The following is a 14,740-nucleotide window of genomic DNA, read 5'->3' on the forward strand; positions in this document are numbered from 1 at the left end:
CTGGTTCTATTTGGTAATAACTACATAGAGATTATAGCCAACTAAAGTCACCTGTGGAGTACCACAGGGCTCGATTCTTGGTACATTTAGCTGTAGAGTACATGCTGTTAAATCTCTTGAGCCAAACATTCACACTCATATTTCGACACTCAAACAGATAAACAAACACATACACATAAACAGCATTCTTAATCTAAACAACTTAATCCTGGTTTGAATGATTTGAATGTTCCCTGGAGTGCACAATAAAAAACATTATTTAGGAAAATAAATTAAAATGTAGGTATATTTTTGCTAATGAATTCTTCTGAGCTGACAACTACAGACAATTATCTATTTTTAGTAACTCAGTATGTTATTATATAAAATGAAGCTAATGTGATGGTACTTTGAATCTTATCACAGATCTCAGGTCTTAGATGTAGAGGTTTCATACTGCGTTATAAAACCTTTACATTACTTGTAAGGCTATAAGTTATAAGGTTTTTTGTTTTTTTAAATTCAGAATTGTATTTTGGGTTGTGTTAAAACTGAAAATCCCAGACATGCCAGCTGTTTAGCTGTAATTACTGTTTTTTTCTTTTCCCCCTGCGGGCATATAGTATTAGCACATTCTATCTGCACCATGTGGATTGTCCTTGGGTGTCCTCCATGTTCTGTCAGTCTCTTACTTTTCCTGGAAAGATTGCATTGTGGCACCAATTAGAGTGAAAATATCATTAAATAGAGCAGAAACTACACTGTCTGTGTCTGGTGAAGGAAAAAAAAGTCTGCCACCACAGATTAGACCTGCCATGCCAGCTATTTAAGACAAATAATGTGGGTGCTAAGCAGTGGACCCTGTGATCTTCTGATTCAGTAAAGAGGAATGAAAAGAGATACAGAACTGAAACAGGAGATACACAGAGAGTCGGAGTTTAATGAAAAAATTAGCTAGTGAAGAATTATAAAAGGGCAGCCTAGCATCCAAAGAATTACATTTACTGTATACCATTTATTATCTGGTGATGTCCAGTAAATTCTAGTCTTCTCACCACTCTAAGCTCTTTTACACTACATATCTCATTCACACATTCACACACATTCATACACTGATGGCATTAGCTGCCATACAAGGTGCCAACTGCTCATCAGTTTTTGGGAGCTAACCATTCATACACATTCACACACTGATGGCACAGCCTTCGGGAGCAATTTGGGGTTCAGTATATTGCCCAAGGACACTTCAACATGCAGTCTAGAGGATTGAACCACCAATCATCTGATTAGTGGTTCTACCTCCTGAGCCACAGCCGCCAGCAACATGCCAACATTCAATGCCAGTGCAGGAAGTAGAGTGGCTTTTATGTAGCCAGGTGTAAAGTAAGGGTGTGGAGATCAGGGTGGCCAATGGGCATGGAGAATAATGCTGGAGACTGGAGTCTGTGTTTAGACACCTGAAAGGAATATTTGCCTTTTTTAAGATCTGCAACCACAACCTCATTAAATGTTTTAGTTGCCTAACCCTTACTATACCTATACCATTATACTTTAAGTTAATTTGCTAAAAGCACAGTCTTCCCTAACTTTGCCTATACATAGTTACCATATGCAGATAACATAATAAGGAACAAGCTTCAAATTAATTAAAGGTCCAGTTTGTAAGATTTAGGATTATTTATTGGGAGAAATGGAATACAATATTCACAAGTATCATGAATTTCATTAGAGTATAATAACATGAGCAAATGAATTGTTTGTTTTTGTTGTCATAAAATGAGTCCTTTATATCTAAAATGAGAGCAGGTCCACTTCCATGGAGTCCGCCATGTTTAACCGCTATTTTATATTAGGTTTGATAAAAAGGCGACAACAAAAGACGTTTTAAACATTTCATGTTTTTGTACAATGACACATAAATACATGTCACTAGTACTTCTTTTACTGCATGTTGCCATTAAACATGCCTTAACTGATTTTGTTTGACACTTGAGGGCAATGCAAAAATACATTTTATCACCTTGTGAGGTCATTATGGCTAACTTGTTAACAAAGAACAAAGACAAAACAATTTTAATGTGTAAAGTCATTTTTCTGTCCACCTGATACATTTAAGTTAAATAATCAGTGCCAACTTTGCTAAAGCTCCACTTTGTTAACCAGCAAGTTGCTAACTTTGTCTGTTGTTTTGGGCCAAAGAATTAGAATACAAGGACTTTTTTAAAGAAAATTCTGCTGCCTAATGTGGCAGAAAACTAGATTGACGAGAACTGAACTGAAAAAAAGTAAAGTTGCCAGAACACTAAAACAATGAGATGAGAGGCGTTAGAACACTCTGAGAGGAGCTGCAGAGTTAGTAATAATTCTCTGTAAGTCTGTAACTCCAAGCAACACCTTTTACATATTGTTATTTGATCCATCAATAACATCCAATATCAATGAGAGCAGCTTTAAAAATGGTGAAATTGTCCAGTAAATGTGCACAGTTTGAATGTATAAAGTGTTGGTTTTTGATTTACAGCATACAGTAGTCTGAGACAAAGAGTCAGTAATGTAACTAAGCTGTGGGCGGGAGACGAGCAACAGGATAAAAAGGGCTAAGAGAGAGAGAGAGAGAGAGAGAGAGACATGCAACATCAAGGGAGAGACAGGGGTGAGAGAGGTGGACATTTGGAGGGGTGGGAGGAGAGAGGGGCGGGGTGTTTGGGGGGTGGTAGGGTTAGTGCAGTGGAGTCAAGCTGCCGTCTGGCCTAATGTACCCGCAGTGTGATTGGCTGGGATTGCTGGCCTGCATACCTGATACCGGTCTGCTATAATCGTCCTTTTCCTGTAGCTGGGCTTGGACAACGCTCCTTTCTCCTTTTATCTCGCCCTGCTCCGCTCCCTTCCCAGATCAGGTTGTTTAAAGAAAAACGCCGCCCGCCACCAACTCTCCTTTTCTTTGCCCCCTTTGCTGTCCATCTCTCTTTCTCACACACTGCTGCTGCAGCCCTCCTTTATTCCTCCACCTTTCTGATTCTCTGTTGTGATGGCAAGAATCTGTTCTCCATTCAGTAAAAATCCTTCTGTGTTTCTACACAGACACAAAATGGCTGCCAAGGGACAGCAAGACAGAGAACGGAGGCCATTTAACAACTTGATGTTAGAAAGGAGATGATCGTTACTGTTCACATGAACAGAAACAGTAAAGAATCATTTTGCATTTTTCTGAGGATCCACAGGTGTTTAATACAAAAATATATATGGTAATAATATGAGTCTTACTGTATTAGTTTTAGAATAGTTTTGTATAAAGCTGCTAATAGTTGATGATTTTTTTTTTGATAATTATTATCTGAGTGTTTGTCAAGTGTTTGGTCATTAATGTCTGGAGAGGGACATCCTGTGTAAGGTACATTCCAATATTCCATTAAAATTTTTAATAGATTTAAAGCTGCACTATATTGTTTTAAAATTTGCAAACATACTGTTTTGTTGTCTTACTAGTCTCCTCAGCCTCATTTTTAGCTATGGCAGAAAGATATTTACAGCTAGCAGCTGAACATAGTGTAGCATTTAGCAGCTTAAGAGCCTGACATTCAGGAGTTGGTGAAACCAAAACAAAGCTAAAATGAGAGTGAATATTACATTTATAGTAATTTTCTGCTGTATGTATACATACATTATTTGCTAGCACTTTGGCCACAAAACAAGCTAAACAACACAATAATGTGTCCTATGCAACAAGTCTGTCACTGCCTCCCAAACCAACCCATTAAATGACACACTTGCACTTATTTTAGCTAGATCTACCACCATATCTGTAATGTTGTTGGTATGTTCCAATAAGACTCATATATGTCTAGGCAGCTAAAAGTAATTGGATAAGATCTCAGAAAGACTGTGGTCATAGCTAATGGAAACAAAAACCAACACTGACTGAGAACAATGTTCATCGGTGTACTACACACTTGTTGAGCTGATGTATAACTCAAATACACAGGGATTAATGTTAGATATAGAGATGAATTGAATTCTGTCATTCCTGACTGAAAAATAACGGTTGCACTGTTAACTATACAGAGAGGTGCGTCACTATTGTCAACAAGGTTTACATGTGGGGTTCCACAGGGCTCAGTCGTGGGTTCAGTGCTTTTCTCAATACTGTTAAACCTATAAAGCCAAACTGTAAACCTCTGCAACTGCAGTACTGAGACAGCAAGTTTAGGGCAACTAAAACTACCTGGTTAAGATTAGGAAAAGACTGCAGTGATAAAAAAAAACAGTTAAAAAGGAGACAGGATGCAAATGATGTCAAGTATGGTTTATGCACCCAAACCATCCAAAATGAGGTTTTGGACAACAATGTCATTAAACTTCCACTTTTGCTTTTGACAGACAACAGTAATTATTTGCATGACCACAAGGGGTCGCTTGTCAAAAAAAGAAAGTAAACACAGGTGTTTGAACTAACGGTCGAAGCTGGAGTTTTTTCTGTTGCTGATAGTCTTCTGTATTTGGTATTCTTTCCTATTTTGTCTTATCTAGTGTTGTCCTACATTGTCCAGTCCTGTCCTGCCTCCTCCTGTGTTAAAGCAGAGGAGACAGAGTGTTGCAGGGGCCAGGTGTTGCTGTGTGTAGATTCTCAGTGTCACTGTGCACAGTGGGAGGACAAAGACAGTATTGAGGAGGCAGGCATGGAGCAGGGAGCAGCACAGGATACTCTTACAGACCGACCAGTGTTTGTGCCAAGTCCTCCCTTCATACACACAACAGACACTGTGTTCAGTTTCTCCCCACTCCCAGCTTTGTCCTGTCTGGCTCTCTTTCTCTCCCTCCCATTCCCTCTACCTCCTCTCCTCCTTTTTTTGTTTAGAGCAGGTTAGCTTGCATTGGAGTCGGCATCTAGGGTGTAGATGAGAGGCCCAGATAGCAGAGGGTCTAAGAACAGACTTGGGCATTCGAGACCGTTCTCTCAACCTCCAGGACACAAAGAGGTGGAGGGTGGAATGAACTTGAAAAAAACTCAGTCGAGTTCCACTTCAGACTGCTTGACAAAGGGCAGTAAGGAAAGGACAAGAAGCATGCATAGCAAGCATATGGCGATTTATTTTTAGTATGATGACTCTTTCTCTCACTTTGGCCTCAAGATTAAGGTCATATTTCTGTTGTTTTTTTGGAAAACAGGTTTCTGTTTAGACATCCATGAAAAGATCAGGTCTTGTTACATACAATATCAGATTTGTGCCGATAGCATAAGGGAGGCATCAGACACCTAAATACTCAACATGCCAGAGAAAGGAAATGATAATACAATTGAAAAAGGACAATTTGAACAAACACCCTGGATGCATGAGGAAGCCTTCTGTTGTCATGGTTACAGATTCCTTGGAGACTTTGGCACTCTGCCATGACAAACTTAATTGGTTGAATTAGGCTGATAATCAGGTTGAATGGCCATTTCGTTACCACTCCATCATTCAGGCTGACATTGCTCTCTTGTTTGCAGTTTGCTGTGTTTCTTCTTTCTCCATCACAAGTCACTAGTGAATGACATATCCAGCATTTCCAGCGTCATAGGCTCCTACACACATAACATGAATAAATTAAAGGTACAGTACATCACTCTATCTTGTTCTAGCATCACCTCCCAGAACCCCCTAAACTCAAGCTTTACCACATTAGGGCAAAATGTGCTGCTCAGAATTACTCCCATTTTGGACCACCCCTACTATCTATGAGTAGTGAGGTATATGTATGTTTTCCTTTTAATTAACCATAACCATACAGTCCTATCATTAAAATAACAATCTTGAAATCACTGACATCCGACATAAAACATAAATCCTGAATTCAGGAATTGACAGGAATTGACCAAGTTTTGAAGAGTCATTCAAAATTAGCGTTTGTGCCTTGTGAGAATGCTGTTAAAGTAAAATCTTCAGCCACTAAACCTCGGGCGAACAATGAGTCAAACATTTAACAAAAAGGACAATAAAGAACAACAATAATTTTTAATAAGGCGTCCTGTATAAAACTTTTGCAACTTTATTATTGCTTAAATAATTTTTTTATGAAGAACTTTGGGTTTCATATTTTGTTCATCAGGAAGACCACTCCATTGGACAGACTGAACATTTCTAACTTAAAACCTGCTTCATTTTGTTTCTACTCCGCCTGCCAGCAGCTACGACCCCAGAACCTTCTTGCTGTGAGGAAACAGTGTTAACCACTGAGCCATCATGCTTCCACTTCAGTTTTAATTCACCAAATGAAAACAAACAAACAAAAAACACAATGCAACTGTCTAATATCAAATGAACTAAGAAGCACTGCCACACTGCGACAGCAACTACAGTTAATTTAGAGCTTACAGCATTATTCAGGCTTTTACTGCATACAATGTGAACAGGCCTGATGATACAGTGACAGTATTTTCTTGCTGAATATGATGCAGAAAATGTGTTTTCAAGCTACAAGTTACTGGTGTGTTTTTCAGGTTCAAGTTATTATAATTACATACTATATATGAGTTGTAGCATTGCTATTCATTCTATAAACTATAAATAAATATGTGTAACAAGTGTGAGTTAATAAAATGAAAGGTAAGGAGATGTAATCATCAAAGACAAGCAGAAAAATTTGTACTTTTGTACATCTGTTAAATTACTAATTGCTTTTATTATTTCTAATACAAATGAACTTGTTTCAACAAATTTCTAGAAAGAAACATAAACACAAAGAGAGAATAGTGAAACATCATGAAATCAATAGAAAAGAAAGAAAATGACTCATAGGTCCGTTTGAAGCGTTTAGAATCGTCTAGTTCTGTCTGACAAAGCCTGATAACATCACAGACTCCGGTCCCACCTACAAATGCTCCGATTGGCTCAGTTGTTTCTCCAATCTGGGACGAGCTGCTGACAAGGGTGACACCAGACCTCTGTGTCGCTAGAGCAAATTCAAAAAGTGGGCGGGTGATTCAGGGTTCTGGAATGAGGCCACGGTTACATTTCAAATAAAGCATTTGTGCGGTGAAATGGAACCCCTCTGCACCGGTCTGAGTCTGCACAGACCACTTGAGCTCTGCTGCATGACCGACCACTCAACCTGCTGAACAAGTCAGGTTAAAATGATGACAGTTAGGCAGTGTGCATTACACAGTACAGGACACCTGCTCTGACAGTGTCGTACCATGAATACAAATAAATGATGGGTCTGTCTGATAGCAGGCGATTAACTAATGTAGTTCTGAGTATCTTGTGTGTGTGTGTGCGTATTCCTCTGTCTGTCTCTGAGGGGTGTGATCTGGCTTTTGGATGAAAACAGAGAAAGATGACACTGATGTGATAATGAGAACCTCACCCTGTGGATCCTGGAGAAGAAAAAAAATGTCCTGGCCTTCACAAACTGCCGTGTCATCAGAAAACAGACGGCGGTGCACAGTCTGCTCACTCTATATCTGTAAATACAGCAGTTAATTAGCCTGAGCTCTGTCGGGCTGTCTGCAACACCTGCAAGTCTCACACATTACCCATCCCCCCACTGGTCCTTTAACTCACATCAGTGGTTTTGTTGTTGTTGTTTTTTTTTTTACTTCAGTCTCAAAGCAAATGAAAAGAAATACTTCATACGGAGACAGCATTGTTGTGGGGTCAAAGCATGTTTGAAACATGGAAAGCTTTCAACTCTCGCAGTGATGATGGTGAATGGACTCATGAACCTGCAGTGTGTCGCATGATCAGACGTGACATGGACCATGGACGTTGTTGCTACCTTTGATTTTTTCTCACTTAGTGTAGCTTTATTGTTAATTGTAATCTCTGGTACTGCACTAATACAATAATTCACTTCAAGCTCCATCATCCCCTTTCACCTCACAGAGCATCTTTGCCTCACGTCTCCCCCACATCTCTCCCTCATTGAGAGGAGTGTCCACAGTTTGACACTCATGAGAAAAACAAAATGTTTGAACTGGGGACCCTTCGCCTAATGTCAGCTAGGATCAGATCCAGCCCCCCTGTGATCCTGATAAGGATAAGCACTTATGAAAAATGAATGGATGGCAAATAGCCACATATGTATAGTGCTGTACAATTTGTCTCTCATTCTCCTCAACACACACACAACTTGGCCAAGTTGGCCTGACTATTAGAAGTAATTTGGGGCCCAATTTCTTTTCTGAGCTGGATCCTCCAACCATGTGATCAGTGGATGACCTGCATTACATCCCCCAAGGCAGTGATGTTAACCTAAATAATAAGGGTTGATTTATAATCTTTACGGTGGCCAGAGGGGAGTGTTTTATCAACTCCTGTCTTATTGTTTCAGTGCTGCATGTACAGGCTCTGTGTTATATCCCAATCATTTCTTTATGTTGCATTGTGTTCTTTTATATACTTGTCAATACTTGTGTACAGCACTTTAAATACTATCAACTATAACATATACTAACATATAATTAATAGCCAACCTGCTCTACCATCTGAGCTGCCCATTAAACAGAGTTTTTAATCATAATTTATTTTTAATAAGCTCATCAGCAAAACAAAAACTGAACCTCTAAACGCAAAAAAGATAGACCTTGACTATGATTGGCTGAACAGTTAAGAAAAAATCACTGTAAACCACGGCCTCTTGAGACCTTTTACTTAATTACCAGCGTGACTGATTGCAACCACCTTCATTTCTCTGTAACGATGTTAGAAGATCTAGACTGGGGAGATAAATGTGTGTTATTAGCACACGTAACAACCCTTAGATTATTGTAATATGTAGGAAAAAAATGTTTGTTCCTCCCAGCCTTTTTAAGGAATATAAACACTGATTAGTGAGAGTAACATCACCTTCCATTTAGATTTAGACTTTAGACAGGATTGACATTAATAATAGCTGATTAACAAAAGCAGTAGTAGCAATAATTAGATTTAAGCTGCATTGGCAAACTAAAAGTTTTAACCTCTAATATGCTTCAATCCCTGAGTGCAGTGAAACACTGCAGACAAGAAGCTCTGTTCATGCAGCGGCAGATCAGAGCAAAGCTGCTTTATGAAGTAATAAAATCCAAATCTGCATAAAGCTTTTGTGGCAGGGCCGAGCTCAGGTTGGCAGAGCATCAGGACGTCCTGGGTGGCACCTTCATGTGGGAGGAGGATCACCTGTAGGAACCGTGTACTGTATCTTAAATCTCGCTTTTGTCCTGTTTGCGAATTCCATTTACATTTAATTCATTTATATAAGAAAGTGGACAAAAGAAGAACTGAGTGTCAGTTTATATAGATTCACACACACATGCAAGCACACACACAGTCAAGTGTCAGTTACAGTATCTGGAGAATGGATGGTTCCGCTGTGGCTCAATAGATGTTGCTTGCAGCAAATATTGCAGACAATGAGTTTGTGTGAATAAAGCCGGATTTGGGTGGAAGTGAGTGAGGCGAGACAGACGGGGGTGTGGGATGATTATGTGTGTGTGTGTGTACACATGCACGCGTAAACATCGGTGTGTGTGTGTTGGGGTATATGTTCATCTGCATTTGTGTCTGTGGTCCATGCACGTGTAACTGAAGTGGAAGTCATGTGTGTGTGTGCGTCTAAGATAATTAACCGTCCACAGAAGCGTGTCATTCCTCTATTGTGTGTCAGAGAGGATGGCGGGGGTCCTGAGGAGGAGCGGAAATGCTGATTTAGTCTCACATTAGTACATGGACGCTCTTTTCCTTTACCTCCTTGGGTGTTAGGTGGCTCCATTTAGAAATACCTCCCAAATGTTACCTTCTTACCACCTGCCTGACAAGCTTAGTGGCCTGTGAACACACACACACACACACACACACACACACACACACACACACACACACACACACACACACACACACACACAATCAACCTCAACCTGCTATATACACCACACATTAACTCTACCACCAGCAGACCGCGGGCCAGCCGGCTCAGTGCTCGGTGGCCTTTTCCAGAGGAATTCTTAGGGTGGGTTTTTTTTCTTGTAGATATTCCACGCTGCTTTGCGCCCTCAGATTTCACGCTGCAACATTAACACGAGCTGACACACTGGATTAAAGGCAGACAGCTGGAATGCCCGGGCCCTTTGTGCAGCATGGACCTCAGCCAAGAGCCTTCGCTCTGAGGCAAAGAGAGACCTGGGAAAGAGAGCCCTCCTTGGAAATAAACACAAGACTTGGCCAAGAGGGCGGAATGTACCTGATGGAGTAAATCCTTCACTGGTCTGTCCTGGTCTGGCCTAGTCCGGACAGGTGAACCTGAAAGAGTTCTCTGAGTTATGCTAGAGGGCAACATGAAGAGGAGTCAAGTCAAAACTGCTAAAAAAAAAAAAAAAAGTGCTGCTTAAAAACTTCTAAGGCCGGTCTCACCTGTTTGGGATGCATCCTGATTCTAGTCCAGCAGAACCAAACTGGCCTCAGTTTTGAACATTTAGGAGAATCTATTGACAGAAATTGAATCTAAATTCATAACTGTGTTTTTATTAGGGTCTATCACCATGAGTCTACAGAGGGAGCAGGTCCACTTCTACGGAGTCTGCCATGTTTCTACAGCAGCCCAGAATAAACAAACTGTTGGTTGGAATCTGCAACTTCACTGTTAGATGTCACTTAATCCTGTTCTTTTAACTTTTGATAAACACAAGCTGCTGTAGCTACAAGTGACAGTTGTGTGAGAATGGTTTGTGTAACAAAGTCAAAGGTAGACAGTCATTTGACTGGTCCAGTAATGTTCATTGCATTATAATAGGTATTCTAAACTAAGCTACATAAGTTACCATTATGTCAGGCCATGTAAAGCTCAGCTCAGACCGGATAGTGACCCTATGCTTAAATTTGTCTGTGCATCTTCGGAAGGTAGATAGTGCTGGACATTTGGTGGTACAGTCACTAACTATAGCTAACCACATCATACCTGTCAGAGCTCTGTCACAAACTTGACAATAGGTTAACATTATATATTTACCAGATGTGTTTGTACCATTGACCTACAATCAAACAGTCAAAGGTGTCTCATAATTGCACGCCTCTTTTGTGGAGCAGTTTATATTCAGGAAGGTTGACAGCAGACCTCATGGCTTCTATTTTGGATCATGGATGTATTAGGAGAGATGGATACATTGCAGCAACCTTGCTGTCAACTTGTCCAAGTGTCCAAGTGTGGTAAAGCAAGAGATCAACAACAACAACAACAATAACAAAGATTTCCCCCATTGACTGTCATAACAACAGAGTAAAAATGTGATAGGTCTTTGTATAAAAAGGCATATATATATATATATATCTATATATATATAATACTACATACTATATATATATATATATATATTATATATATATATTATTATATATATATATATATATATATATATATATATATATATGTCAGTATGTAAACACATGCACCAAACTGACTAAAACTAAGCACCTAAAACACCTAGTTTTAGTTTTTAGATCAGTTTTACTTGATTATAATAATTATGGTGAAGGAAGTGAGAAGTTTCTTTTTCTTTTTTTTAATTATGCGCTTGCTGAGCAATCAAAGGACACCATTGTGAAGTCTAGCCTCCATTCCCATAATCCCTCATGTTTTTGGACTTGCCTGCTCTGTTCCCTCAAAGTTTAACGCCGCCAAAGAGTGCTTGCAATTCGACACTGCTAATTTGTCAAATATAATTAAAGTTGAATATTGAAAATACTTTTGTGTATTTACTCCACTTATGAGAGCTGCTGTAAATCTATTCCATCGCTTCATATTTGTGGTGTTTTAAATGCTGCTCTGACTGTAACAGCTAAACCGCTGAGTATGTTGAAGGAAGTGATGGTGCCTTTTATTGCTTATAATGTCCACATTTTCTTTAGCAGGAAGAAGAATGTGTTTCTGTTTTCTTTTCAAAGATACACAGTCTTCCTTTAAAATGATTGGATGCTAATGTTAAATATTGTTATCATGTTCATTAACGGCCGTTCCTGAACATTCGACTCTTTAATCCAGCCTGCAAATGAGATTCACCCAAATGGGGTGAGAGAAAGAGAGAGAGAGAGAGAGAGAGAGAGAGAGTGAGTGAGTGACATTGGCTTGTTGAAGGTCACCATGGTAACAGGGCGGGTATAGTCACGCCTCATTATGGCGAGCCTAGTGTTTGTATTGGCCGGCCAGTTCCGGAATGTATTCTCCCCATGCTAATAGCCTTCAGATGCCATCGGCTCATTGCACTCAGCAATGTCACCCAGACACACACACACACACACACACACACACACACACACACACAGGCAGGGAGAAGAGAGAACTGGCAGTTTTATGGCTTCAAATATTTCCCCCCGGAGATCTGTCTAAATAGATAACATAATCATTCCTAAAGTACTGCTGGCTGGCACAACTGGCTAAATTCACTCCACTAAGCTCTCTGCTGATGTGTGGTGTGGTGTGTTGTCTGTGTGTGTGTGTGTGTGTGTGTGTGTGTGTGTGTGTGTGTGTGTGTGTGTTTGTGTGTGTGTGTGTGTGTGTGTGCGTGTGTTTGTGAGCGCGCATGTTCATGTGCCTTCATGCATCCTGCATACTGTGTGCTCTGTATGTAACTTTTAAAGACCATGATGATGACGATCAAAAAACACTTTTGCTTTACTGATTCTCTATTTTACATTTTAATCTTTACACTAGAATGAAAAGAAAAGAGTTTTTGATAAATTATGTGTCAAACTTATTTCAGCATTTATAATCAGTTAATAACTGGTTAACCCAAGTGTCTTTAAATGTTTATACCATATTTTATCACTTATGATGTCTTCTGTAAATCATCTATAATTGGTACTGTAGATAAAAGATTATTAATAATTCAACATATTTTAGAACATAAAAATGTATATGTATAAAATATCTATCCATATATTATACAAACATATGTGATGATGATATTTATCAATGTTGCTTTTACTTAATTAACTAATATTTTATTTACCAGTACTTCTTCTCTCTATCATGACTTCATGAGTTCTGACCAGGTTGCCTGTAATTGATTTGCACATGAGTATGTTGATACAGTTCAATGCTTTATGCTTGAACACTTTCCATATAAAGCAGGTCTAGACTGTACTCTTCTTAATAGTATGTACAGAGACTTAACAATTCCCACCATGAGCATGCACTTAGCAACATCATGGTGGACAACCATCTGCCGAAACTGTTAATTTACTGTGGTAATATTGATAATAATAGTAGCATTTGTTGTGGATGTCAGGACCACAATCCCTGATCTCAGCATAACCACGATCCATGAGAACCTGCGAGATATAATTGCAGCTATTTTATACTGTGCTGTCAATCATTTATGAACTTGCATACACAGTTGCAGATGCTTAGGAGCTGTGTAAAGTCTGACACATGTCCTCAGTAATGTCACATGATTCAGTGTGGGTCCAAGATGGTGACGACCAGACCAAAGTCTGAGCTTCACAAACTCTTCAGAAACCTGTGGGTGCTGCATCCTTAGTTTGTGTCCGGAGACTACAAGTTTGAAATAAATAGATAAAAATCTGGCAGTGCAGAGCTTTTCCACATTTCTGTAGCCATTTCCATCTCTGGTTGAGGCTAACACCTTAAGCCTACATTAACTACAACTATAACGCACCTGAATGTCCGACCTAACTGTAAGTGGTGGAGTTGCATTGTGTGTAATGTGGGCATGTAATAAAAAGTTCATATATCTCTCTGTTGTATTGATGCTGTTGTTTTAAAATGTCAATTTGAGTCAGTGTTATCAGTCCAATGAGGAGTACTCTTAAGTTCAATAAGGCGTTCTCTAGTTGCAGCATGCAGATAACTTTAACTGGATGAATCAGGCTTTTGTCTAGAATGGTTTATTCTTGATTATTGGCTTGATTGATTAAACAATTATCAAAAAAACAACAACATTTTAGCACTGGTTCATTCCTTACTTTTGCCTTGTGGTTAATCATTTGCTGTGTCACCATGAAAAGACGAGGGGGCCATTTGTGAGAAACTGATGCCGTGTGCAGTGATGCTCGACTCAATGCTCCTTTGGGACTTCACAGGGATTTAGTTTTCCCTGGCAACCCCAAAGTAGTGGCCCAGGCTCACTAATCTGCACAGTGTAAGGCTCCTCACTTAAGAAAATATCAGCGAGCCTTCATGCAAAAGAAGATAGTGCCGGCTCGGCGCAGCGTGGCAGCAGAGTGAAGAGGGTGGAGGCGTAGAGAGGGAGAGATGGGATGAGAGGTGGGGAGGTGAGCGCAAATAAAAGAATAAAGAAGAGAGCGGGAAAGGCCAGCAGAGAGAGAGATAGGAATAAAGAGAGGTGAAACTAGAAGGAGAAAATGTATGAATGGCAGGAGTGAAGAAAAGGGTGTTTTTTTTTAGTTATTAAGAGGCCAAAGTAAGGAGAGTCGCAGTTGGTGGTTGGCTGATGGAGGGCTCGATGACTGCAGACGTAAAGTCATATGTGGGCATCAATTCAACTTCACTGAGCTGTGTGATTGATTAAAATAAGCTAAATGATTAAACATAATGTTTTAAGCTGCATTAGATGCTTTGAAAGAGCTGTGAAATGAGTGTAATTAGATGGAGATGACATATTGTGCCAGAAAACGAGGTGCAAACTCCTCCTCTGTACCTGCTGAGAACTGATTTTGGTAAGTTTTAATGGACAAGGTGGTGCACTTTTTTTTTAATGAAAAAAGGAAATATTACACATGTTTGGATTCCAAAGTGAGAATAACTTGCTGGCTGAAATATTACATCCAAG

At 39.6% G+C, this 14,740-nt stretch overlaps 1 long non-coding RNA gene across 1 annotated transcript; it reads right to left on the reverse strand.

Moving 5' to 3' along the window:
* Positions 1–5,058: 5,058 nt before the first annotated feature.
* Positions 5,059–10,405, reverse strand: LOC113746150 (uncharacterized). The gene is made up of 3 exons (XR_003462630.1): positions 10,177–10,405; positions 7,324–7,420; positions 5,059–5,542 (listed from the first exon to the last, which is right to left on the reverse strand). It is a non-coding gene; the product is annotated as an uncharacterized LOC113746150 (long non-coding RNA).
* Between the last annotated feature and the right edge of the window lie 4,335 nt (positions 10,406–14,740).

Source organism: Larimichthys crocea, chromosome VII, assembly GCF_000972845.2.
Source record: "Larimichthys crocea isolate SSNF chromosome VII, L_crocea_2.0, whole genome shotgun sequence".
Lineage (NCBI taxonomy): Eukaryota > Metazoa > Chordata > Actinopteri > Sciaenidae > Larimichthys > Larimichthys crocea.